This window comes from Strigops habroptila, chromosome 10 (genome assembly GCF_004027225.2).
Source record: "Strigops habroptila isolate Jane chromosome 10, bStrHab1.2.pri, whole genome shotgun sequence".
In the NCBI taxonomy this organism is placed as follows: Eukaryota; Metazoa; Chordata; class Aves; order Psittaciformes; family Psittacidae; genus Strigops; species Strigops habroptila.
Genome location: NC_046359.1, coordinates 14836330 through 14863484, shown reverse-complemented (window position 1 = coordinate 14863484; position 27155 = coordinate 14836330). Strand labels below are relative to the sequence as shown.

General features: G+C 39.9%; 1 protein-coding gene across 4 annotated transcripts in view; it reads left to right on the top strand.

Moving 5' to 3' along the window:
* The first annotated feature begins 2411 nt into the window (after positions 1 to 2411).
* The window catches only part of SIPA1L2 (signal induced proliferation associated 1 like 2), a 142730-nt gene continuing 117986 nt past the window's right edge, over positions 2412 to 27155 (top strand). For all 4 annotated transcript variants that reach the window (XM_030499657.1, XM_030499656.1, XM_030499655.1 and 1 more), the window contains exon 1: positions 2412 to 2810. The gene's annotated coding sequence lies outside the window, so the exon portion shown is untranslated. The remainder of the gene's footprint in view (positions 2811 to 27155) is intronic.

Sequence of the window (27155 nt, the reverse complement as noted above, 5' to 3'; positions counted from 1 at the left end):
CGGGCAGCCCCGCGCAGCGCGGGCACCACAGCGCCCCCGCGCGCTTCCCGGGGACACCGGGCGGCCCCGCAGCGCCGAGCCGGAGCCGGAGCCCGGCCCTGCGCTGGGGAGTGGACGCGGGCAGGTGAGGGGTGTCGGTGACGGGGTGCAGAGAGGCGCTCTTGAACGTGAGCGTAGGGACGGAAATACCCGGCGTGATGCAGAGGGGGCGAGGGTTAGCTGCGGAGATCGAAAAGGGGAAGAGAAATCGGGAAGGGAAGGAGAGGACTCTGGCTGAGGAAATTCCTGAGAGAGTCTGGAGAGCCGCTGTTCTCGTTATCCAGCTTTCCTTCTCAGTATGGACGGCATCAGGGAGAGAAGATTCAGCAGTTGCTGCAGGCAGCCTGTCCCCGTGGTGAACGGGGCTCGCTGAAAGAGGCAGCCAGAGCAGCCGGTAATGAGAACTTGGCCCGCACAGAAACCAGGGACAAGTCCGACCGGCCACGCTCTGTGCACACTCACACCTCTCACGATGCCCTCTCTTTCCACTGACACTCTCTGGGCAAGCTTTTAAAGGAATGAACCTTTCGGGAAGCACACTGTCTGTAACACGATTAAAGTGGAAAATACACTGTTACTTTCACTTGCAGTCAGTTTTGGTTCTTTCTCTTTAATTTTTTTTCTGAGGCTCTTTGTTAAGACAATGATAATGTTATTCCTGTGGTTGTGCTTCAGTACAGAGGCAGCCTGCTGCCTAACCGGTCTAGTGATTTTGGGTAGAAATAGTAACATTCCAAAACACCATTTTAACCAACACAGTAACACAAAAGGTGGCATCCAAACACTGACGAATGAACGCGATGTTTGCCACTGCTTCCAGAGTAAATGTTCACACCTTCCAGCTTGTTCTAAAGCTGCATGAACCTGTGCTGAAATTTATGCTTTGAGGACTATATTTCTTGATTTAAAATGTGTATTAAAGGAACAGTTAAGAACAACAACCCCCCAAATTTGGCCTGTCCGGGGTGTTTTGGATCTTTGGCATGCATGTGGCAGTTCCTTTCCACTAAAGCCTTGTTTCCAGCAAAGCGAAGGCAGTGAGGAGAAGTTTATGAGGCAGTGGAATATTTGTGCATGTCAACATGCAGCCTGCTCGCCAGAGCCGAGCGAACTGGTACAACCAGAAAGTCACATACCCATGAGAGGTGGGTGCGGGCGGAGGGGAAAGCAAGTGAGAGAGGGCTGGAAAAACATAAAAGAACCCTGAGTTGTTTCTGTAGGGTTCTGTTGGAGTAGGCGTTATTCCAATGATATTGCAGGCCTCTTAATTTGGGGTAGCAGATGGGAGCAGCCACATCAGTCCTGATAACATCTTCTGTTCTGCAACCTCTGTGGAGAAGTGGGCCCTATGATTGCAGATACAGCCCTTTGCAGAACTGGCCCGCAGAGTAGAAATAGGGAAATTCAAATTCCCAGACCAGACTTTGGTTTGCTTACTAGAACGCATGGAGGAGGTGGAGGAAATGCAGATACCTAGCCACGGCTTATTTGACAGGCAAACTATACACGTTCAGGACTGCACAACAAAGAGGGAAAGCCCTGCTGCTCCTGATCATGTACAGTTTAAGAGCGGTATGCAGGAGGCAGAGCACACGGGGCGATTCCGAGGGCTGCACTGCCAGGTGTTTCTTCACTATAGGTGTCTCCGGTTGAAAGCCAGAGGTAAGAACAGGCGCCGCGGGACGCCAACAGAGCTGGAGCTTTGCAGGGGCAGGCCCGAGGGGGGCCCGGTCACCCACCGCTCGCCACCCCGGGGCTCCCGAGGGCAGGAGCCGGGGACACAAGAGCCTGAGGCGGGGCAGGCCAGGCACGAGCGCAGCAGCGGCGGTTTGCCGTACCGGCAGCGGGGCAGGGCGGGCGGCCGGGCGGGGGGCCCGGGGCTGAAGGGCAGGGCGAGGCGGGCCGCGTCGGGCCGAGCCGGGCGGCGTTGTCCAGGGTCTTGAAAGCGAAGACGAGGGCCCGTGCGGGGCAGGGGCCGGAGCGCCGCGCTGCACCGGCATCGCTCCGCCGCTCCGCTGGGGCATGGCTGGGCACGGCAGCGACTGCGGGCCCGATCCGGCCGCAGGACCGGGCGGCCGCCCGCGCTCACCGGCTCGTTGCCGGGTTCTGTTCCCGTGATCTCCCCTCCTCCGTGCCTCCACCCCACCTGTTGCTCGCCGCCGTCCACAAGCTCGCAGCCTGGCCCCGCGGCACCCCGGGGACCCCGTCCCGCGACCCCCACCGCGGTGGGCGGGGGGGGGGAGGCGGTGGGCACGCCGCGGGGCGGAGCCTAGTGTTTTGATTGCGCGACAGCGAGCGTGGCCAATGGGGAGTTGGCGTTCCCCCGGGGCCGAGCCGGCGAGGCCAACGAGAGGCGGTGCCAGCGGGAGGGGTGGGGCTTGCGGGTGTGCGGGGCAAGGCGAGAGCGGATGTGTGCGAGAGTGTGTTGTGTGTGTGTCGGCGCTGCTCCCGCCCCTCCCTCCGCCTTTCCCCTCCCCTCCCTGTCCGGCGGCTGGGGCGCACTCGAGACCCGGCGCCGGGCAGAGCGCGGCGGAGCGGGGCAGCGCGAGGAGCCGGGGAAAGCGGTGCCCGCGCGCGCGCGAGAGAAAGACACCCCCCGAGCGGACCCCCCCGGTCCCGTTAACGGCTCCGGCGTCCCGCGGGAGGGGGGAGGAGCGCGCGCCGCTGGCGGGGAGCGGAGCCTGTGTTCACCGAGGAGCGGGGGGGGGGGCATGGGGGTCCCGCGGCGGGAGCAGCCGGAACGCGGGCAGCAGCGGCAGCCGCAGCACCAGGTAAGGAGCGGCGCCGGCCACCGCGTCCGTGCCCCGCGGCGCCTTGGGGACAGGGCGGGCGGGGTGCCCGGGGCAGCGCGGGCGTATGAGTGCCTTCCCTCTCGGGAAGGGCGCGGGAGCAGTTTGGGGAGAGGGTGCCGCGGGGAGAGACCTCTCCCCTCAGGTGCCGCTGGGCTCCGCGGGAGGACGGGGGGCTGCGGGATGGTGAAGAAGCGGCGGGCAGCCGCGGGCCCCCCTTCCCCCTTCTCGCCCCGGCCGCGACCCCGGGGTGGCTCGCTCCCGCACGTCGCCCTGATGCGCTGCGCCGCGCCGGTCCTGGCCGGTGTGTGTGCGGGGCGGTGTGTGCGGGGCGGCAGTCACCTGCGGGGCGGCGGCACCTCCGCGCCCGGGCACGGTGCTTCCGTCTCCGGAGCCCACTTCAAGAATAATGGCAGTTAGGGAGTAAGTTTGCCTGGATCGGACATCTCCGGGGTAGAGCTGGTCTTCAGGCGCAGACGGTGCAAGCTAAGCGTCTGGGGTGGCAGAGCGAAAGATTCTTTAGACCGGGCGGTTTCCTTAAGTAATTTTGATGCTATCGACTGAGTTATTGTGTATAAGGGGCAACCTGTATCCCTTTGCGGTCTTTGTTATCTTGTAATACTGTGATACGTATTCAGTAGTCCGTTCTCCAAACTTAGTATTTGATCCGTTAAATGATAGCCAGCTGAGATCAACTTTGCTTTAGGTTCTGTTTTGGTGTCGGGCTGTGTCGGGCTCCTGTGGTGCTCCGCAGCGTTCTGCTGCGGTGGTGCACGTCCCTGCGAGTGTGGAAGCAGCGTTACAGTCTTGACAAAGACAACTCCGAAGTTGGCAAATTTCAGATGTGGCTATTAATGTTCACGACGTAGGTCAGTAAGCTTAGCTTAGTACTAGATGGTGGGCAATTTTAATACGTTAGTAGTTTGAATATTTGCTTTCTGCGTGGCTTTTCTAGAGGAAACGAGTTTTATTTTTTATGATGCAGAAGACATGCAAAGTTGAAGAAAATTGCACATGTAAATTCTCCCGAGCTCTTTTGTGCGCAGTTTTCACTTCTAAAAGTTAACACTAGATGGCTTTCTTATATCAGATATCCAACAGAGGAGGAAAGCACACAATCTGTCCCTGCAGCCTACTATTTCTGCATTTGTCTATTTTTTTCTTTTCGTGAATAGTAAGCTGCCTTCGTGATCAGTTCTGCACCGATTAGACCAGAGCAGAATTTGGAGTTTGCTTACTAGCTGACATAAGTCATTGTTTTGATCAGTTCATCTTGCTGCTTAGAGAGGTTATTTTATGTATGTATTACCGATAGCTAAAGGAAGTTTGTCTGGTTGGAAGGTAGATCTGCAAAATATTTAGTTTGCTTTAAAGGGAGGCAGCTGGGTAAGGACGGATGTTTGTAGATGGGAGAAAACCCCAACAATTCAGTCTAGATTGTTACTTAGCTTAATGGACTTATTTTTAAAAGGTCCATAATGCATTAATATTGCTTGTTCAGCTGGTTTTTTCCCCCACATTCTGCACCTAACTATCTTAGACTGAACAGGGCTTTGTGCAACCTGGTCTGGTAGAAGGCGTCCCTGCCAATGCACAGGGGTTGGAACCAGATGATCTTAAAGGTCTCTTCCAGCCCTAACCATCCTGTGATTCTGTGATTTTGGAGTTGGATTCAGAAACATAGTGCATCACAGCCTGCTGGATGTAGGAATGCCATGGCCTGATGCCATATTAATCAATTTCTTGTGTATTTCCAAAAGTGTGCCAGTTGTCAGTGGAATGCATTATTTACCCCCTTTTTGCTTCTTCAGTAGTAGCTCTGAAATACTTCAATCTTAAATTTGATCTATGAAACATCTTTTATTATTAATGCAAACATGTTTAAATCATCAAGAGCTCAAATGCATTATGGATATTTAAACATCACTTAGGCTCCACAACAGTTGATTTATAATTTATGTAGCATTCATATAAAGCTAGATTTCAGAGAGGTCTCTGAATGTATTTTCTTGGTTTTGCATGCCCAGTGGGTTACCTTACCAGGTCATGCAGCACCTACAAGGAATACTTGCTTGTAAGGATGTCAGACTGTTTCACCAATCATATTGGATCATTTAAAGATCATTCATATATGCAGAGGGTATAATGTGAAACCTAGAACTAAACAAATCCTCAAATTTTTGTAGCTCTTAGTTGCTTTCTGTGCAAATCAGAGTACTTTTAATGGTGTTTGTTCTATTTTCCTGAAAGAAAGCTAATATGGTCTTTTTTCGTAGACATTTACTGACATACCATTACTCAAGTGCATTGTGAAATCCTCTTGCAAATTAAGAGTGTCAAATGAGGAACTAAGCAAAGCAGTGGTCAAACAGGCAAAACCATCCCTTTCTTTTGCAGTTTGACCTTTACAAGTGAACCGAGGCAGTTTGGGTGGTTTTTTTTTTTTTTTTTTCACTTTAAGCTTCATGTTGGACATAGCAGCGAGACATTGCACCTCAGCCTTTTACATGCAGATCAGCAGTTCAAACTGCAGGAGAAAGCAAGTATTTTCTCCTTGCCTTGGCTGGAATTGAGATTATGTTTAGATGGTTGGATGTTAAAATATCTTCAGTAGGTTCATACCTTTTACAAATGAGTGATCTAGTTTGGTAATATTGAGTGAGAAATGCTGTGTTATTATGAAAATATAAGATAAGTTACAGATTGTGGAAAGAGGGTGGGGCACTGGGTTATCTAGTTTCTCACATTAGTCATCCAAGATTACCAGCAGTAGCTGTATTGACAGTTTGAAATGAAATTGTGCTTTGACAAATGCTCTTTTCTCTTTCCATGCAATTTTTGCTTTGCAATTTTAAAATGTTTGGGCAAGCTGGGTTGTGAATCATTGAAATGGAGATGGCTGTTTCTTTTATGCATTGCAACATTGTACTTACAGTAGAAATTTTTGATATGTAGTGTAATTTATATCCAATTCTTTAAACCATTACCTCTTGCAAAGTTAAGACAAACTTCAGTTTATCTCTTTATTTTAAGGGAATTTTCATCCTGTTCTGAACAGTTCAGGAAGTTTAGGGGTAGGGGTGCCCCTCACAGTCTTTTTCCACCCTTTTTTTTTCTACCTGAATTATTTTGAGGAAATACTGTGAGGACTGTCTAGCAAATCTGAGAATCCAACAAGAATTCATGAGAACTGTTAGGATGTATAGCTCTGACTGTAGAATTTGTATTTAGTGGATAGTGAAGTATGTTTAACTTTTTTTTTTTTTCAATTTTATTTTATTTTAAAAAAATACTAGTTTTCACATAGGTTGCATTAAGAATAATGTTAATGCCCCTTGACATTCGGTGATGATGCCATATGACTGGTTAGATTTTTTAAGAATTGCTAGTACTTCACATGAATAGCTGTCTCTTTTTTTATTTTTTGTTTTTATTTTAGTGTGTTGTGAGAGAGCAAACAATGTTAAACATCTGATTTATTCTGACAGAAGTAAATGAGAGAGACAGTGCCTTCCTTTGTAGTAAAGCACTGACCCCAGATTTAAAGCCATTTTCAAGCATAATTGAATGAACTAAAGATTGAGAAGGATTATTATAATTGGTGATACTCGTCTAGTTCTTAGCTAAAGACTGGATGGACAGCAGTAGGCAGAAATGTCATTGTGATTACTTTGCAGCATAGTTCTTACTAGAAGATATGTAGGCTCTTGTTTGGATCATAAAAGTGTAATTACATCAGCAGTTAGCTACTTATGATTTATAAGTGGATTCTTCTGGTTTTCTGGAATTTCTTAAATAGTGATCAGTTTGTACATAATTAGAGGTTTTATTTAAAAACTGCCTTGAATCCTTATGGAGATAATGTTCTGAACATATAATAAGTGTAAACAGCTGCTGTCCTCCCATCTTTTTGGATCTGCAAGCAAACAGCTTTATTGGATCTGATGCTTGTAAAACATTTTAAGAACAGTGGATGTTTGAAATGAAGCAGGCATTTGGTTTAGTTGCTGTTAACAAGAGATTCTGTGTTCTTCAGGGAAATGACCTGTGCTCGCTTTGCTCACTTTGTTTTTTAGGTGTGAAAGGTGTACTGTAGAAAGATAGCATAGCTATTTTGGAAGAAAGGGAATCTATACTGCTTTATGCAGTTGGAGGAAAGTTATAAACTGTCCTGTAGCAGCTAGGAGGCTGGAAGGTAGCAGTAGTTGAAGTTGTCATGGCTTCCCCTCCCCCTCAGCAGCTCAAATAAGATTCTAAGCACCGGACTTGGAGTTTTGCCACTGACTTTGAATCTTTTTTTTAATATAATGTCTTGATTTATTGTCCTGGATCCTGCAAAATGACATATCCAGCTCTGCAGATATTTGTATAATCCTCCTATAGTATTTGCTGTTCCCTCCTTCCTCCCCCTCTCCTTTCTTTGCCCAAATTCTCACTGGCACGGAGGCTGTGGATTGTGGTAAAGCCTGCCTGCTACCTCATCTTTTAGGTAGGATTTTGAATCATATGTGTTTCACAATATGACTTGTCAGACTTAAGTTATATAAAAATGATTTGATGGGATTTATGTTAGAAGACACATAATAGAGATACAAAGCTGTCATACAATTCAGCTGTTTGGCCCTCCATTTCTCTTTTGGTTCTCCAATCTTTATTTTAAACCTGATACAACTTGTGATGAAATTATAGACCTCTTACAGATTACATAAACAACAGATTACAGTACTTCATAAAATGTAATTATAAGGAAAGGTACTCTGAGAACAGTAGAGGTTCTGTGGCAGGTGAATTCAAATGGAATAAAATGGTTTTTTTTTAACCTAGTATATGCTCTAGAACACCTTCATAAGGTCTTTCTGCCTTTTTTCTTTTTTTGACACTTGTTTGTTCCATATATATTACAGTGAAAGGAGATTCTGGGCCGCCTTGTATTTTATGTTGGATTTTTCTGTTTTCCTTTCACATGGGGAAGTAAAAAGGAATCTTGCAATTAATGCATAGTTAGCAAAACTGTTGCTGCAAAAACAATTCTGTCTCCTGTATTTTATGGAGAAGGCATTTGTGAAAGATAAGAAATTTCAGTCTGTTTTGTTTTGATTTTTTTTCCCATTTGTTTAGGATTTTTTGGTTGGTTGTGTTTTTGTTTTCCTCACCTGAGAGTTACAAGTTATTTATTATTGTTTTCATTTGTGTCTTTCTGTCCAAAACTAATTATTTCCTGCTTTTAGATACCTAAAGTACATTCAAGGAAAACAGCATTCCAAAGTATTTTTCTAGCCTCTTAGCACTGAAAATGAATACTTGACATGTTTTAGTATGAAGTCTCATTGCAATATTAGTGTGACACAAAGTGGAAAAATGTGTGTGTGTGTAAGTGTGGCTGTGTACCTGTATACATTCTCATGCATAATGTGCATATCATCTAAAGCTTGTAGACAAGCATGTGCATTTTGCTGTGCTGGTCGTGCTTATTGCAGTGGCCAGTTGCTCTTGAAGAGTTTGAAGCAGTTTACAGTGATCATGTTATCCTTGCTGTCCTGCTGTAGTAAAGTAAGCCTTGGTTTTTGCTTTCTAAGGGTTGTCAGGACAACAGCTTTATTATTATTGTTCCTGGTGGTTTTTCTGTATAGCAATGGAGGGTGCTGTTTCAAAGAGAGTGTCTGCCTTGCCACATTGGGCTGCAGGATTGCCAGCTGTGATTTGGGTTCAGCAGGATGCTCTGGGTTTGTCATGTAAAAATTCTAATTGATGATGAATGCAAGCCCCGTGTGAGAATAATTTTGTTCATTGGACTAATGCGAAACAACCCATTGTATTTACAAACCCATTGCCTATTTTCTCAGCAGTATTGTCGTTACTCCTCTGTTCTCTTCCATCTGAGGCTCAGAGAAAAATGGTCCATGTTTGACAGTATGGAACCTATGGTATGAGTGGAGGCAAGGTAGGAATTAGTTTAAGGCTTTGTTATGTCAGTGTGCTCCAGTCTGGGGATTTCTGTTTAGTCATGTCTTCAGAAAAAACATCATATGAATTTGGCGTTCAATGATAAGCCATACAGTAAGTGTTTTACTGTAGTAATTTTGAAGAGCTACTATTCTTTTTACACGGTAAATGAGAAATCGAATGCGTGTTATTACATATATCAAGCTAAATCACTACAAAGGTGCTTCTCTGCATGTGGCTATTACATGCAAGAGGTGCAATCATTTCAACTGAAAACTTTTAGATTGTTGGTGTGTTAAGAGGTGGGAAATTTGTTGGTATGTTCAGCAGAGAGAATTATATGAAGAAAGCTTTCAAATAACTGAGGAAATTTTTTTCATTTCATAAAATATGCTTATACACAGGGCTTATTTTGGCACTTTTATAGCTTCCTTTATATTGTTGATATAAAGATATCCCTTAGTTTGATCTTCAGATTCTTGATCTAGGCTGTGCTATCCAGCTCAGGTGATGTCCAAAATAGGTAGTTAAAATCCTTTATTAAAACAGTAACCTATTTCAAATTCCCTTTTCAGACAACTGAAACAGCAGCCCCTTCACAGAGTAATTTGGCAGAGAGACATAGGCATCGGCATTCGGTTGTGGAAGCTGGCTGACAGAATTAGAAGCTGTTGGGATAAACCTGTCAATGCTCAAAATGTTTTCTCCTTTATCTGGCTGCCAGTTTTCTGAGATCAGGCAGGTACTCCAGAAGTAGGTGTCTTCATTCTTCCAGATTCTCAGCTATTTGCTGTCCCCTCCCCAACAACTTTCTTATTATATTTGTACATCTCTCCGAATCACACAGCCTTGTTTGCATAGGAACATAGGAAACCATTTCAAATTTATTTATTTTTTTTTTTTTTTTTACAGGTGTTGACACAAGGTAGGGTAATACAGTGACTGGTGTAATCTGTAACAATATGAGAACAGGTTTGCTCATTTCCACTTCTCTTCAGATGTAGAATTTAACCAGTTTGCTACAAGAAGGAAACAGGATAGATGAAATTTTCTGAATTGGTCAAGAGTTGTACAGGTGGTTGCTCAGGGTACTAAACTGAAAAACCTCAGGCTAGCAAATACAAATTGAGCTCCCACAGTACTTTCTATATGAGTTGAGGTTTCTACTGTAAGATCAGAGGGGATTTCTGGGATTCTGAGCTTTTGTTGGCCTCTTACCATGGACCCCTGGAAATGATTGTTTTTGGTGGAGACTTCTGAGTGAAGGGCAAACAGTATTTGATTAGTCTGATTTAATAATTTTGCTAAAGTCAGTGTTTCTTTTGCACTTGGGATACTTTGTGCTTTTCCTCTGTGGCTGTGTAACTTATTAAGCAAAAATAAGTGCAAGCTCAAAGCAATTTATTAAAGTTTCTGTGAACATAATTAACCTTGAAACTTTTATCTTTTCTATCAAATTTTGCTGAGTCAAACAACAGACTCAAAATCTCAAGGCAGAGGGAGGTGTTGCACAGTGAGATTGCATAAGGCTTGTTTCCTTAGAAAATAACTCTTAAAATAGCTGACCATTCTTTCCATCATACTGATCTGCAGCAAATGGATACTGCATTTAGTAAAGTGTTTTGTTTTTACTTTGAAATTTACTGCTGAATTTTTGTAAGTATGGGTAGATATGTCAGAGTATGTTGATACTGTGAATGTATTGAGTGTACCTTTGTGACTGGTAATGGGCATACAAACTGTGTCTTTGTAGTTACGAATAGTTAATTGAATGTTTACAAATAATTAATTTACAACTAGTTAATTTAGTAGTTAAATTAATGCTGGAGAGAGAGTTTTTACAAGGGCATGTAGTGCCAGGACAAGGGGGATTGGCTTTTAACTGGGAGAGGCTAGATTTAGATTAGATATTAGGAAGAAATTCTTCGCTATGAGGGTGGTGAGGTGCTTGCTCTGAGAAGCTGTGGCTGCCCCATCCCTGGCAGTGTTCAAGGCCAGGCTGGATGGGGCTTTGAGCAACCTGGTCTAGTGGAAGGTGTCCCTGCCTATGGCAGGGGGGGTTGGAACTAGATGGTTCCTTGCAACCCAAACCATTCTATATTTGCCTTGCTTTGTGCCTATGAAAATATTGTGGCTGAGTGTTAAAATAGAGTATTTACATATATGCATAGTAATAATAATTTCTTCTGGGAAAAGAGATGTTTAATGACATGAGTCAGCATGTCAGTCTTCACTCTGACAGTGAAAAATGCATACTAGGCTTTGTGAACAGAGGAGCAGTGGATTGCCAGTATTGAGCATTCCTTAGAACACCACATTAGATATGCCCCATTTATTTTTGGTTCCCCAAAACCATGAGAAACACTGAGTAAATGGAAGCTAGGTCAGTGGAGAGCCAGCAAAATGAAGGGCTTGGAGCACATAAGCAGAGGCTGGGAGAACTGGCTTTGCATAGCCTTGGACAAACAGAAAGCTCAGGGGATCTCTGTCATAAATCAGCTGCCTCATAAGGTGTTAGATACCTAATTGATTATTAAGAAGGCAGAGCCAGGCCCTTTACAGAGGTACATGGCAGGAGAAAAAGAGACAGTGGTCATAATTTCAAACAGGTGATGTTCTGATTTGTCACTAGGAAACAAGAATTGTCCTGAGGACACTGAGGAATTGGAACAGGTAGCACAGGCAGGTTGTGAAATCTGCATCCTTTCCAGTTTTTAAGACCAGACTGGTCAAAGCCCTAAGCAAGTTGGTCTGAATTCAGTGCTTTGAGCAGGAGCCTGGGTTAGATGTGCTGTGATGCCTTCCAGTGTGAATTATTCTATGAAGTATCACAACTTTGTCTATGATAGTTGGTCTGATAATTGAGAATTTTAGTTGATATTCCAGTGTACTGTGCTTCCACTTTAGTACAGGCTATTTCTCTATTATGATATTGGGAATAGAGTATTATGTACTCACATATTCTTTGTTTAAACCAGTTGACCAGTTGTTTAAACCAGGAATTCTCAAATAAATTATTGGCAGTTAAATATTTCATAACTATAGTACTTAACAAAATAATAAGCACTTAAAGAAAATAGCCTTCTTCCAGCTTTGGCGTCAGTTATACTTTGCTCACCTTGTCACTGAATTCTAAAACGTGATTAGCAGTACTAGAATTTGAATGTGTGAACTTCTACTGAGCGATTCCATTGGATCTCTTCCAAAAGATTGTTTTACTGTTAAAGAGCAGGACATGTGAGTTTGAAACTGGCTGTCAGCCAGACAAACTTACATTTGTATTTCATTCTTTCTTTTGCTCTGACTGCTAATTTTAGGACTGTGAAACTTTTGATAAGCTACGCTAGTTATCCATGTGGCTGGAAAAAAGAGTTGTAATTTGTCAAATTATTTAAAAATCCAAATTAAAGTGGGTCAGTTCTGGAAACAGCTGCTGTTTGCACCTTTTTCTGTTCAGTCTTAATCTTTTAGCTTCGTTAACTGTGAACAAGAGCCAGCAGAACCTCAGAAGATTGAGGAGGTTTGTGTTCTCGCTTATCCAACTTCACAGTAATTATACTTTTAAGTATTTTGATGTTTACCAAAGCATGAACCGGACCTTCAGATCCCTGTTTCGGTTTTTATAATGCATTTTGTTAAGTGTTTAAAAATTCAGGGTTTTATATAACATTCAGCTTCAGTATGAAAGATGTTATAAGTGCATGCTGAGTTAAGCTTAACAAATAGGAAAGGGAACGGAAAGAATTTCCTCTAAGGTAAAATTCCTTAAAGTTGAAAGAACCCGGATGGCACTTGTCAGTTGGCAGAGAGGGTTATGACTTGGCTTCTGAAGATTTTTTTGCTGAAGGTGAGAGGACGTGGAGAAGCTCAGTCTGACATCCTTTTGAGTCATATTTTCAACAAAAGGAGTTAAAACATTATTTTTAATCAGTTGGATCTCCAAAAGCAGCATTCTACAGAGCCTTGTCCATGGCAAATAAAATGGCAATAAAGCTCTATCACTACTGGAAGGGTTGTGTAGTTGTGTCTTCATGTTGAGTACAATGACATGGTTATTCTCTTCTTTGTGTTGTCTGCTAATGAGCTACCAGACTGATAAAAATTTTATCCTGTAGTTCTTGAATGTCTCCAAACATAAAATAAAAGCAGAAGGAAATTGTTCTGTAGAAGTTACTTTGGTCTTTCTCGGTTTTATTCTTTACCTTCCTTTGCAGTGCCAGTGCTTCTCAACTTTGTGTTATATTCAGATTCCATTAATAACTTCCACTTCCTACTTCATTACTGGAAGTAGGAGGTTAAGACTGATTCCAAGATTGATCTTAGTCTTCATGTAATAAACTCTTTCAGTTTTTTTTCCCCAGACGAGTCTGTTGTCTCTTTACTTGTTCAGTACTGTATCAGATACTTTCTTAATTCCAGCTTGTACCAAAAGCAATTCTTTTTGTATACCATTCATGAGCTGATCTAGGGTATCTTTCTACTGTGTAGAGCTGCAGCTCCTGAGCCAACCTCTCCCTGATGGTTGTAGGAACCTAGCTGAAGCAGTAGCTTGCTGAATTCCTAAATAGGTTGAGTATGGCTTATGTGGCAAGCAGTGACAGTATAGTAATTTAAAATACAGGAGTAGCAGTATGGAAAGTACAACAGTAGTTGTAGAAAGTAACTCATAAAAAACAGGCTTCCAAAATCGACTTGGGATTGTTATGTCTTTGAAAAATTTGATTTGACCAGTTATTGTTTATTTAAAACATTCATCCAGCTTTGATATGAATACAGATATGCTCCAAATTGCCATGCTGTTATATGTTTGATGTGGAATAGTATCTTAAGTGCAAAATGGTGTCCTAATGTGTGGTCTTGGTTAGTGCACAGAGCAGCTTTCAGTGTTGTATAGGTCTTGGTATATTTACATCATCTGACATTGAACATTCAGATAACGGCAGTACTGAATCCTGATTTATTATGATGTGTTTTGCAAATGAGTCATTTTGCTTCACCGTTGCCATACCTAAGCCTACCTGCTGATATCAGAATATGATAGTAACTGTCTGTCTCCATCTGATGTGGACTCTCAGCCCTTTACCTAAAAAAACCCCAACAAAACAAAACAAAAACAACGAAACCAACCAAGGCAAAAAAATAAACAAACAAAAAACCAAGCCCCCAAACCAAACCCTAACTTGAAAGCTTTGCAGGTACTTGCTCGCTTTGTGATGATCTGCTTTCCCACATGCGACATGCATTGGAATGTGGAACACAGTAATCATGACTTTCTAAAGGATATAAAGTGATGATGTCAAACTGAAAAGCCAGAAGGTAAACTTGTGGGTTTCCACTGAATCTGCCCAGTTTTTGAAGGGGGCTCGGTTTAGTCCCAAAGCATTGGGAAGTTTAAACAGTCTGACTAGAATTTTTATAGGTGTGAAATGTAAGCTTTCCTTTCTCCAAAGTGTGTTCTTTCATGCAGCCCAACTAATATTTTGATCTTACCAAGGCTAGCGCAATTGCTAATGTAGTATACATGACAAAGCAGACCTCCTTGGAACCTAATGTCAGACCAAGTTCTGTGGCTAGCTGGCTCACAAATGAGACAGAGCAGAGTTGCTGCTTTATTTTAAGTGAATGTGTCTTGTAAAACCTTCAGAACTAAATAATTCCAAACAAGTCAATAAAACCCTATAGACGTCTGGAAAACTGTAAATTAAGCTGAAAATTGTTACAGGGAGCAATGAGAGTTCTTTTTTTGTCTGTTTTTTTGTTTGGTTGGTTTTTTCGGAGGGTTTTTTTTGGTTGGTTGGTTGGTTTTCTTAATGCTTTTGACCCTGATTCTGAAGTCAGTTACTCATGATTTCCATTCGTTAGTGGGTTTAAAAGGTCTGTTCATTGGCATTTTATTTTCAGAGCAGGAATAAGCTTTTGAAACTAATCTCCTGATCTTCCAACTTAGTGGTATTTTGTTTGGACTATGGAGTAGTTCCAGAGAATGTCAGTTATATTCCTTTGTAATGAAATTAACTCAAATAAAATGTTAATCTTAGCATAAACAGCATTTCTAATTCTGAATGCTATACAGTGTGACTGAGTAATTGAGAAATGGAAGTTAAAACATGGCTGAAGGTGACATGTTCTACAAGAATTTAAGATGAATATGTGAGAAGAAAGCAAGTAGCAAAGAAAACAAAGCTTATGGAGTAAACACTTACTTCTAAGTAATGCTTGGACTTGATGATCTTAAAGGTCTTTTCCAACCTAGTTTATTCTATGATTCAGGAAGGGGTTTTTTTTTGTCCTCTAACTTGTGATGACTTGAACAGAATTATAAAAAGTTTTCTGTCTTCGTTTTGGCCAGCTCACTAAATTTGAGTAATCTGAGATATGGTTACTCAGTGAGAAGGGTACTTCAAACCTGCCAAAACCCCCACACTACTAAGGAAATGTGATTGAGAGCTGTTGTACTGGAGGTTTAAAAGCATCACATCAGCAGCACCAATGTTGCTCTTTAGTTTTTGGGGTTTTTTTAAGGCTTAGCTTTAGGTGGGAAAAAATGTGTATCCCTTTGAATGTCCTCCCCCATCTATCCTCCCTCTTCTCCTTATGAAGGCAGTATGGTTGTAATTTAAACTTTTAATGGAAAGATCACAGATTACTATCTTGTAGTGGTTAGTTTTTTCAGTGTTTCATTTATATAGCTTTTGCTTGCTTGTAATAGTTTGACTCACAAATCTGATCACATACTAGTGTTTTGGTTAAATACACCTAAATATGCACACAGCTTCCTATATTTACTTTGTACTTTTTGATCTCTTTACTTTTGTTTTTATTGTTTAAAGTAAATTTCAACAAAATTGCAGCTAATTGCCAGTAGCTCAGCAGATTTATAGCAATAATATAAAAATTCTCATAGTTGAGCTGACCACAGTAAAACCTTGCAGTTATGAGCTATTATGAAACCTAAAATGTGAGCTCCTAATAAAACATTTATGGCCTTCAACTGTTTTGGCAATAAATTAAAAAAAAAATCCAAACAAAACACAAAAACCAAACAACTAACCCAAAACTGTTTAGAATGCATTTTTTTCTTAAGCTGTAATAGCATAATTTCTACCCTAATACTTTTCTTCTTGCACATAGTCTTTCATTCTACAGTAAAACTTTTCATGCCCTTCACTTGTGCTCTGTTCTGTCTCCCACACCCTTTTACTAACTGGCCATTATCCACTTGCGGAACAAAAAAAAAAAATCACTTTATTAAGAAAGCGTAGGCCTGTGGTACAACAGCATAACTCACTTAACCCTCTGGGTGTTTTACTGCACCCAGAGAGGCACAGTGTGTTGTTTGTCTCTCCAGAGGCTGGAGGCAGTGCATACCTCCTGGTGAAAGACAGCTGACTGTCACCTTGTGTACCTTCTGGCTGGGAAGTGTGTGCTCAGATTTTCTTCCTGCCTTCTGCGTGTAAGGTTTCACATTTAATGCTGCGAAGAGGACATGCTCTCAGCCCCTGAGCAGGCCAACAGCACAGGTCACCCCTTTGAGCACTGGCGAGTTAGTGAAGTTCCTTTTCCAGCTATGTGTTTTATGGGAGTTGTACAGTGTGTAATGTAAGGTATCTCAGAGTAGAGAAAGGGTTTTTTGCTGTTTTGTTTTCAAATTATATTCCCCATGGTAGCATGTCCTTTCAGTAAAGGAGTAAATGGTAGGATGTTTTTTTCTACATTTACGGAGAATGTTCTGTCCTTAGAAGCTAGATAGACTTTAAATGATTTTCTGTCTCATCAGTTAGAGGAAATAAAAACACTGCAAGAGGTTCCAAAGACCAGAAAGTCCATATATGATTCACAAAGATGATGGGTTTTTTCGTTTGTTTATTCAATGAATTTTAAATACATAAATGCTTTCAAGGATACAAATCTTGACTTTTTGTTTTTCCTATTTGATACCCATAGGATTAGCACCCTTTACCACATGGATGAAATACTAAAATAAGCAGTCTGATGTTCAGGTATGATGGTGATGAAAGCTCCTTGAGTTCTGTATGTCATTGGTACTTCGAATAATTTGACTGAAGCGTTTTGTGTCCTGTAGAATCAGTTTGGTCTTGTTTTGTTTTTTTCTTCATTCTTTCTTATTTTAACATCTTGTAAAACTTAAACTACTAGCACATGGAGAACATAAGTTAATAAAGATGCCAGTATCTTATTAGAAGAGCTGTTAATATCCATGTTTAAGAGATAACAAGCTGTAAGGTTATGTTTTCTGGGAAGTTGATATATTTACAGCAGTTTCTCTCCACAAACTGATCGTCTGCAGAATAGGCCCTCATCTGTTTAGTTCTCCATAGTTATATACATTGTATAAAAAGTGGATATTTGTTGCCTTCGAGATGCTCCTAAAGGGAGGGAGATTGAGAAGACCAAGTGAAAGGAAACAAAAATACTTACTAAGAATGCCTTCCATATATGCAAAACACTTAATTTTTCTGTTAGGTTACAAGAATTGTTCATCTGAGGAAAAAAAACCAAAACCAAAACAACAAACCAAACAACTTCAATTTTCATTGTTGGGTAATAAGACTGTATAAAATGAATTTAGATAGAGTTTTTTTGTTGTTTGTTTGGTTTTGGGTGTTTGGTTGTTTTTTTTTTTTTTTTTTTTTTTTTTTTTTTTTTTTTTTTATCTCAAAAGAATCACTTTCAGCTCTTTCCCAGCTCTTTGGCTCGTACAGGTGGGAGTGCAGATCTATATTTTGCGATCACTGATATTTTGAGTAGAATATTTGAGAATTTGGACTCTACATTAGGAAGCCTCAAGCTTGCTTTGTATGTCTTAATAAATTTATTTATTTTTTTTCCCCAAGATTACTTTTGCATTATATTGGGAGCATATATGGGAGCATTTATGACGAAACAATGACATATTTGTACAGGAGTAATAAGTGAGTAGTCTGAATGGCCTAACCTTATGGCCTTAACAGAACAAAAAAGATGGCTGAAATGTAATGCTATCTTTTGTGATTGAGTTATAATATGAGGAAAAATGAAAAACTTGCAAAGTGAGCCTCTTTTTGTACAAAACTGTTGCTGTTCTGCTTAGCCGATACACACCCTTTTCAGTTGTCACTTTCAGTACAAAAGAGATGGAGCCTGTACTTGCTCCCACTATCCTAGTCTGAGACATCAGACCATTTGTCCCATCAGAGTGCCCAGGTCTAGATCTTGGCTTTCCTGTATTGTGCTTTTTAAGTTCATTGTCTGGTTTTAAAGTATCTTTGTTTCAATAATTAACACTAAATACTCCTGTTTTCAGCAGAAAGCATCTGTGTACCTATTTTGTTCTTGAAAGTATGAGCTGCTTAAAAATCCTATAGCTGATAATCATGACTGAAACAAGAAATACTAATCCCTTTGTGGGAAGGGGAAAGAAAGCTGGGTGATTTTTGTGATATTTTTGGGTGATATTTGTGATAGCTGCAAAGTGTGTATATTGCAATTTTGCAGTTGTCTCAAGCATTTTATTTTTTTGGTATTTTTTTTTCAGTACTGCTCAGTCTAGATGGGCTGTTGTCATGTCTAGCCAGTCTCAATGTTCTGGCTAAGTGGCAAGAATTTCCTGGGTAGAGCCTTTACTAAAAACCAATAAATAAAACAACAGGTCTAAGTTGCTTTTGGGTTGGGGAATGGGGAAGTCTTTGCTAGATGGGAGAGGGGTGAGTGAATGGGTTGTGTATGTGTCATGCTTGTGCACACATCTGAATTGTAGAAAGAGAAATGAACAGAACTCTGACTGATTTATTGTCTGTTCTACACGTGCAAAAGAAATAAAACACTCTTGGATTTGAAATAGACTACTGATTCTTTTTTTTTCCTTTTGGTGATCTGGGTTTTATAAGTCAGCAGAAAGAGACAGTTCATTCTTGGTCTGTGATGTTTATGTTTTTTTTTTGTTTGTTTGTTTGGGTTTTTTTTTTGGTTTTTTTGTTTTAGTTTTTTTTTTTTTTTTAATTTTATTAGTATTATTGCTAGATATCCATTCCTAGTGGAAATGCTATACTGCTTGGCTGCTGGTTTTCATTACTCTTTCATCCCACTGCAGTTTTTAGAATGGAATCTACTGTAGGTGCCATCCTTAATGAGTATAAATTGTTATACAAGTGCCGTATTGAGATAGAGCTGTATGGTGGCACACACAGTTTCAAAATGCCATGTATATCAGTTAATATTTTATTCCAACCTTTTTCCTAGTAGCAAATGAAGCTTTACAATAGAAGGATTTGTCTTGGTTTACTTTTGATTCAATGGTTGAAATAAAGGATGTGTTTCTAAAACTTTGGTAACCTTGAAAGTTCATTTCAGGTCATGTTAAATTCCTCTAGTTATTGAATGTTTTTAAAAGACCAAAAGGCTGTGTTCACAATGACACTGAAGATCAAGGTACTGAATGAATGAGCATTGGAACTTTTGAGGCAGAAGATGTGGCATGGCATGGTGCCAAAGCTATTGATCTCTGCTCAACCTGTGCTAGCTGGCAGAATGCACAAATGGGCAGAGCCTTGCTGTCTTTCTCAAAGAAGATTTTCTATAAAATGTTTAAGTATAAAAGATGGCAAGAAACTTCATGTCCATAAGTCCCAATTAAGGTACACAATGTTCATTACTTTAATTTGCATTCTCTCCTGTGCATGGACTAGGAGCATCAACCTTAAATTAGAGCTATTGTAGCTAATGTTTCGGGGAAAAAAATTAAAAAGCATGACTTGGAAAATACACACTGAGAAAGTGAGCTGTTTTCTTTCTATGGATGTAGTCATTTTGCATTTTGTTTCACAGAAAACTTATTTGACTGTACTGAACTATGTTATCCTAATGTAGTCTCCTAATTCTATATTTACATTTAATTTGAAGCTCTTAAACACGTCCAAAACCTGCTTACTGTTATTTTATTTAGAAGTAGGTTAGGTCACATCTGAATCATGCTGAAATCTGTTAAATCTGAACTGGTGGAGTTTTAAGTTGAGATTGTAAACACCTTTTCTTAACACTGTTCTTTTGTGATGTGTGCTGATTTCTGAACTGTGTGTAAAAATATGGGGAGTGGATTTGTCTCTTGGCCAACTTCTTTTTTTTTTTTTCCCCATCTTATAGAGGATTATTACTCCAGTTTAACAAATATTGAATAGCTGTAACTGCTCCACAGTTAAGGACATTTATGTAGGCTCAGCAGCAGATGGCCTCTTTAAATACACAAACATAGGGACTATCATACTGAAGATGGAAAGAAATTACTATATATGGCACATGGTAAAGTGAAACTGTTATCCCTGGTAATTATCCAGTTATTTAGACCTATTGGGGTTTTTTCTTTTCTCGAGACAGTAAAGTCTGTAAAAACTCCATGACACATACTGCTTTCACATATTTCTGGTGCAGCAAGCAAACCTCGTTCTTAGTAATTTTTTTGTTTTACAGGAGGCAGGCTGTTATCTATGCCTTTCCTCATATCTCTTCTTGTGCAGTAGTGCCTTTGGGATGCTTCTAGTTTGATTGGCAGGCTGGCATATTTAGGCAGGTCTGAAATACAGACTGTGTTTTTCATTCAGAACCACACAGACTATGTCATTTTTGAAGTAAGTTATTGAAGCTTTATCTGCAAGAATAATGGGTTTAAGAATTTAATGTGGAAATTTTGTGCAATCAAAACTCTGTGGGTTGTTTTGGGTTTTGTTTTTGTCTTTTTTTGGTTTTGGGTTTGGGTTTGTTGTTTTTTGGTTTTGTGATTCCCCCCACCCCCCCAAAAGAAAAAAGAAATCTGTCAAATATAAATGGAAAAGAATCAAAATGAGGCAAACCTGACCAGAAACCACGTTTTAGTCTTAAGTTTTTGTTCTTCCACTTTGCCATCCAGTAAAGAACAAAGGGCTAGGAAGCCCAGCAGTAGTAGAGGTGGTAATTTTAATAGTTTGTATTAAAAATGCTTGTGAATGAGCCTTCTCTGCAGATATACGAGGGAGATGGGGATGGGAATGGGTTTAGAGGAACCAAAAACCCAACTAAAAACAACAGCTTCCCCTGCCCCCGAACAGGTAATATCAATTACTTAGTAATGGTTCACAGAAACACCGGATGAGTGAAAGAGTGGTAAGCAAATTTTAATTTGGTCAGGCAAACAGAATAGACTGTTTTGTAAGTATATAAATATTGGGCTCTAGTTGCAATGAGAATGCAAAACACAGTAAAAATGTTTCCTTAGTCAAAGTAATTGAAGAATTTGTTTATAATTTTTTAAAGTGTGTAAAAATCTATTATCTCACTCTAACCCCCCCAAAACGTTTATTCAAATCAAAATTGTTAAATAAAGTTTACACTTTCATGGGCTTAATTTTTTTTTTTTCTTTTTCTTTTTCTTTTTTTTTTTAAATATAAGACAGCTACCATATCCTGAACCATCCAGTATTATAACCTTCATAAAAGGTATTATTTCCCCCCAGTTCACTTAATGGGTGAAATCATAGTGGGTTTTGTCTATGACAAACTTTACTTCAGTGAAACTAGGATCAACATGTACCCAAAACCTGTTGCTAAATCCTGTTGATCTATGGATATGAATTAATATTTGGGATGCTGAAAATTTTGGGCTGCTTCCAAGTTGGTCCGTCTGGACCTCAAAGAGGGATAGTGTTCTTGTTAAAGTATCATCAGCTCAGATGATAGCTCAGATCTCTGTACTCCAAAGGATAACCATTAATTCCTTATTTTCTATTGTGTGTTTACCTTATATATTCCTCTTTGTTTTGCATTCTGTGCGTGTTTAATCTGGCTTATTCCACTCTACTATTACACCGTGTAATTGAGTGTTGACTGTGAAAAGCAATGGTAGTAAATTATGAGACACACATTCTTGGAATGAATTTGATGACCAATTATGCTATTTTTGTCTCTAAGATTTGAAGGGAACTGGGAGACATTCAAATGCAATTCCGGGCATTGTCAATCTTTTCAGTGTTGTTTCAGAGTTAAGGTTGAAGGAGGACTGTACTGAATTTTGAATAGGGTTTTCAATCAAATGCTTAAGTTCAGCATGTATGAAGAACTCTATGAGGTTATAATTGTGTTGAATGAAGAAATGATCAAGTCAATTTCTAAATTCAGCAAATGTGTTTTTTCCTATTTCAGTAGGAGAGCTGGATGGTATGTTAAAGATCTTGATTTTAGTTAAATATCTGTTTTTGTTCCCCATGGTTCAATAGGCATGTTGAGTAACTGGGGAGCACCAATTAGATCGATAGAGGGCCCACTGCTTATGATCTGCCAGAAGAGGCTGACAGAGGTGGGCTTGTTCAGGTTAGACATGATGAAGAACACTGCTGGGAAGTCAGTACAGCCTCGACCTGGCTGCCTGGAGAACCCGTTGAATTTTCCATCTTTGAAGGTCTTGAAGACTCAGCAAGACAAAGCTACACCTGACCTTTTCTAGTGTTGACGACAGTTGTGTTCAGAGCAGAAGGCTGGACTGCATGACTTCCAAAAGTCTCACTTGGCCAGTCCAAAGCTTAAACTGATTAGGTTTTTGTTTCCCTTCTGTCCTCTTTCTTTCATTACTCCATTCTAAAGTGACTGTGGCTCTCATGTTTATGTGGAAAAGCAAACAACCCTGCCAAAAGGCATATCTTACACAAAGTAAGGCATTAGCAAATGATATTCACAAAACTCTACTCCTGTTGTTGAGAGAAAAATAATCAAACAAACAAACAAACAAAAAATCCCCTCCACTGATAGCATTTGAAACCATACTTTCACTCTTGAAGAAAACAGTGCTGATAAAGAATGTATTGGGTTTTTCCACACTATTTAAAATCTTATTTTCCACTTGAAAAAATAGCAAAAAGTTTTTTGGTTTTTTTTTCACCTCAGACAAAAGTTAATGACAAATAAAATATTCAGCAGACCTATAGGAACAAAATAATAATAATAAAAAAATCAGCTTATTTTTTCTGTGAATAGCATCCAAAATGCTGTAATGTAGGTAAGTTTCTTTCACACATGTTTTATGACCCGTGAGTAATTTCTGTGTCTTTCTATCAGTTACTACCTCATGCTCTTGCTGATTTTTTTTTTTTTTTTAATTTTTATTTTTCTTTTTTTAAATCTGCTTTTCTGTGGATACCAACAATGATTTCTCTCTTATTTGGTAACTTCAGTTCCAGGCTGGTAACTCATCTTTATCATTAGTATTTTCAGCATTTACACTTTGCACAAAGTTTCTTCTTTTTTTGTTTAGCTGGTACAAAAAGCACTGCAAGTGTCTTATTGATGCACTCTGAAAATACAGGGAAGTTAAGAGCCCCTATCTCTTTAATTGTGGGGTGTGGTACTCAATTTTGCTGTGGTTGTACCAAGCCACTCACATTTAAGCTGTTTACCTCTTCATTTCTGTGATGAAGCCTGGCATAGTAAAAAATGAATGCGAGGACTAAATGCTGAGCTATTCCTGACAGAGAACAGAAAAACAGCAGAGACAGAATAGATCTGAAAGTGGCTATACTATCTACTCTGTATTATCTACTATATTTTCTAGAATTTGTGGTCCAAGCATGGAATTTTGTAGTGCCAGAATTGATACTGTTTCATTTTCTCTTTGTGGTCTTGATTATTACATGCTTTTGCTGTGGGGTCAAAATGAGGTGTTGCGAAGGGAGGGAAAAGGTGCCTGGAGCTGAATGTTGTTTGTTAGAAGAAAAATAAAAAAAGGTGGGAATGAAGATGGTTTTCACATTATATAAGTGAATGGCAGTATGTCCAGTGGCATGTTGAAGATATAGCTCTTTATTACCTTTTATTAAACATAATGACATTCCATATTCATTGCCAGTTAATTGTAGGTAAACAGACATCTGGTGAAAAGATGGACAATGTGGGGTGTTCTGTTCATTTCTGGAAAAAATCATTTTGGTATAATACACAAGCCCTTTTCCAATTGAAAAGGAAGTTAGAAAGGTAGAGCTGTCTCTAGCTTACATTTTCTGTTTTTTGTAGTGAAGAATGTTCTTTACTTGAGGTGATATTCAAAATGTGATAGAACTCCTTCAGGTCAGAGCAGGGTTAGTTGATTTTTCATATTCAGTTTAGAGGTACCGTTACATTTGAGTGTACATAAGAATATTATGATAGCCTAAGGAGAGTGTATATAAGAAAATTGATGGCCTTTACACTCCTACTTATATTGAGTGAACCAGTAGTGTACATTGCACTGTCCACCTTACGTGTCTTTAGCAAGTGCTCTTTATTGTCCATCTTGGAGAAAGGATCATCCAAAGTTACAGGTTACTTAGTAGGTTCCATAAATAATTCTTCTCAGCAGTCAATCTGAGACTTAAGCAGACAAAAGCTGAAGGATATTGCTTTTCAAATTAGTACTGCTGCGTAATTAATTGACCTTAATTGGCAAATCTTCCTCTAAGTATTCAGACTGCAGTGATGTAATTTGTTTTCCCAGGTAACTGATCACATTAACGCAACAGTTCAGCTTGGGTGGAAAATGGCTTTAAACAAACTCGAAGTAATGACATGTTTCATTGAAAACATTTTGATTGAAACAGTGGTGATCTAGCTGATGACCCTCTGATTGTCTTGGGCCCACCCAGTCCTTCCAGCTGGTTACTGTTGCTTTAAGATACCAGATGGGTGTTTGGCCAGTGTGCTCTTTGGTAATCAAATGCAGTTCCCTGTGCAATACTCCGCTAGGTGCACAGTTTGGCAATACATCCACTGGGGAGTCATCCCTCCTCTGCTGCATGCACACGGACTGGTATGTAGAACTAGGAACAGTGTTTAATGTGATGTCAAATGTTTGCAAACTGACCGGTAGCTGGGAAGGTTAGGCCAACCTGGATCAAATAAGGTATCCCTTCCAGAGAGAGGCAGATTTAAATTTGTGATAGTGTTTCTGTGTTTTATATAATTTTACATTGTGACAGCATTTGTGATTAGATGTGCTGTGGTAGTATGTGATAGTGGTAAAATTCTCAATTTCCTTTTAAACTGAGTGATATGTGTGTATCCTGCTACATGATTAATACCCTCATTTGCCTGACTTCTTTTAGATTTTGAATTTTCTGTACACCACTGGGCAATAGAGAGTTACAGATCTTAGATGAATGTAATTCTTACTATGATGGATGCTGGTATTTTTGAAACTTGCAAACAAGCGTACAAACTGAGGTGCCAGGCATCATGAACAAATGCAAGTAAATTTTTATTGTGCTTGCGGCTTTGGTACAGCAGTTCAGAATACAGAGTCCAAGGAAAACCTGTGAATAGTTTTTTTATAAAAAATAATAGGGGATATAATAATAGGGGATTACAGATTGGGTTTTACATAGACATTGTAACATTGCAATCAGCATTTGTATTTAAAACCAAAAACCCGACCTTGTCAAATAAGAGAGGATTCTCTTTTTTTCTTGTAGTCAGAGATGGCTGGAACATTGATTTGCACACATTTGTTTAGGCAGCATAAAAATAAGACAAAAATTAAGGATTTAGAAGGAAAACCCATTTCACAAGTCAACATATACAAGAATTGTGATGACCAAAGCTAGGGATTTTACAAGTTTTAAAGCAAAGATGCTGCCTTGCATAGCTTATATTCAGGGCCTTGAAAAAACACTTTGAATGTGTTGCAGCAGAAACTACATGGATAAATGAAAGACAGAGGCTGGAGTCTGGGGAGAACTGAAATGCAATACAAACCAAGTGAGAGCCTGATCAACGATAGCTATTGTTTTCTGGAGTCAATGTTTTTATTACATTTCACTTTCTAAATCTTAGTGCCTTTTGTTTTTCTGTCTCTTGTTAGGCAGAGCTAAGGGGGAAAAATGCATTGTCGATCATGTTTATGGTTTATTGTATATCTTTGTTTTGTTTCATAGTAAAGTGTGCTGCTACTTCCTTAACCTTATTTTCTTTTTCTCAGTCTGTATTTCAAAAAGAAGCAGCATGTTTTCTCTCTGGAATGAAGAATTACAATAGATTTCATGTGTGAAACACCTGCACAGTAGGAAGTGAAACAGAACTTTTTAGCTCTCACTGTTTTACGGCAAGATTTCTGTTGCCTTTCCTTCCTGTAAACAAAAGGAGTCGCTTAGAGAGTGGGAAATAGGTTGTTTACAGGATATTTTCTGTATGAAAGGAAGGAAAAGTGCCTTTACAGAGATCAGCCTATTGTGTTGGAAATATTGGAAGTTATATGGAGTTAAACTGAGTTTAGTGTTTGGAGGAGAAATAAACAGCAAAGTATATGTAACCACTTCAGTCTTGACCCTGAGAAGTGCTAGATGACCCCATTAGTTGCTGAAATTAAAGCAGGAGTTGGGATGTAGAGTGCTTTGGTTTGGTCCCAAATCGTGTGCGTTACCTGGGATCACTGTACAAACTTGATCAGATACAGGTTACACTTCAAAATAAAACCTAAGAGCTTGTGTAATGCAGCTTTTATTTTAAAACAAGCACTTTTGATACTTGTACTTTTAATTACTGATTCAAGTTACTCAAGTTGTGCATCTGTCTTCCAGCTGACTGTCTTTTGAAATACAGTTGTTTTTGCTAGAGAAATGTCATAATTGGATTTTTCTTGAAACTAATGGTTTCAAATATGCATATAGAGTGTACATATTTTTGAAGTTCTGCTTTAGCTGTGAAATATAGTAACTATAACTCCGGTATGAATCAGGCTATCTTAGTCATACCTGTGTCATAAGATTAATTTCTGTGAATGGCTGTTTGATTTTCATTTATATTCTGTAGCACCAGCAAGAACCTTTGTCACTAGTAAGAATTGTGGAATAGGTATTTAATTAGGTATCTAAATTCTGCTTAAGCATCAGAGATTAATGTGACTTGAAACCTCAGGTGTATATATAAGCTGATAGGGTAGACAATAGTTTTGCCAATAAAACTGAGCAGGGTAGAGGAAAAATATGCATACATACTACTTGACATTAGTTGTATCTGTTTTATCTGCAATGCTTCTACTATAGTGACACTTGAAAATGGAAATTCATTGCAGTGGTTTCTGTCATTTCTTTTGCTCCATAAATTACAAGTAGTTAATACTTCAATATTGAGAAAAGGCAATTGTAAGCATCAAAATTAAGGTAAAAAAATCTTGATTAATAGATGCTGAAATCCATTTTCAGTTTCGAAAGTGGTGCTTAAACACAAGAAGGCTTAACAGTAGTGTTGTTCCCTATGGGCTTTTTGTTCGGCTTGTTTTTGTTTTGGTTTGGTTTTGATTTGTTGTGTTTTTTTTTTTTTTTTTTCCCCCCCCCCCTGCTTGATGGGTCCAGTTCCTCACACAGAAATCCTAATGTCTGGGTATTTCAGTGTAATTTG